We start from the raw sequence: 1,377 nt of genomic DNA on the forward strand, positions 1-1,377 counted from the left end.
TTTTTTTTTTTTTTTTTTTTTTTTTTTTTTAAATGGTCTCTTTAAATGTCTGAAAGTTGAATACGTAATTCCAATGCCAGCTACAAACAGAGCAGAACTGCCAGTGATGCACATTATTGGTGATCACAGATAATAGCAGCATTCAGCTCTCTTGGAAATGTACTACATATTTAAATGGTTAGACACACAAGCCACTAAAATCCTATTTTTTCAAATGTTGTGTGTGAAGAGTCTTATTTCTGGTATAACACATCTTCATGGATATAGTTGGGTATATGTTAGTGTCGGTCTTTTACTTTATCAACATTGTTTTCCTTTTTATTTGTATATTTTGATTTATCCTTTTAAAAAAGTTAAGTCACTGGAGATGCTGAATTGCTTGGGTTAGAGCCTGTGGTGGTTTAAGTTAGAAGGTGCTTATGCATATTTTGTCAAAAAATATATTCTTATTAAAACAAAGTAATGTTTACTAGCAGAAAAACACAGCTATTGTAGAACTTCAGAACAGTCTTAAGGTAAATATATTGTTCTCAAACCTATGATTTTTCTGTATTGAATTTTGTTGCCCTTAGTTAACTTTCTAGAATCTGTTAAAATTAGGTTCGTTTTTACAAGGTTAATATTAACAAATGTAAAACCTATAGTACTCTGTAGATCAGACACAAAAACTTGTACCATAATCACTAAAGTTGATAGGCCTACTGACATCTTAAGTGCACAGTTTTTTAGTTGTGTGCTAATATAGGAAATTGTCTTGTAGATCAGTCCTCAACTTTTCTCAACACTTTGCTGAAATTAAAAAAAACAAAACAAAACCCTCAAGGGTGGTTGAAATGAGGATGGTTGTAATAAAGGGTCAATACTCCATCCCATGTTACAACTATAAGATTAAAGGGCACATAAAATACATTTGTTTCTGAAAACTACTCATGTGAGAAGTTTCTAACTAAAAAGCATTTTTTAATTTAACTTTCTGTAGTTTGATGACATTTTTGATTGCTTGGTTTCTTGGTTCTGTCTGTATAGCTAATCAGTCACTTTTTCCCCCATGCTAAAAAGACCTGAATAAACATCAACGTAGGAAAAAAGATCCTAACATTTTTCGAAACAGACTTGGAACATACTGTCAGTTTTAAAAATCAAGTTGAGGTCCCTTAATATTAAGTAACAAAATGTGTTAGCTTTTGGCTGCTATTAATACCACTGCTTTCTTTGCATTTTGTGAGTAGGGAGTATTATATCCCTCTGCTAATCATGAATTACTTGGAGTGGTTGATTTGTGTTTAAAGCCTAAATAGGGTTGGATTTCTTGTCTCTAGGGAACATGCTGACACTTCAGCTTGTTGTAGGTAAGCTGTCACAATAGTAGAAAAATGT

The sequence above is a fragment of the Gavialis gangeticus genome, unplaced genomic scaffold (assembly GCF_001723915.1).
Source record: "Gavialis gangeticus isolate Ggan-Ray unplaced genomic scaffold, GavGan_comp1, whole genome shotgun sequence".
NCBI classification, from domain to species: domain Eukaryota; kingdom Metazoa; phylum Chordata; order Crocodylia; family Gavialidae; genus Gavialis; species Gavialis gangeticus.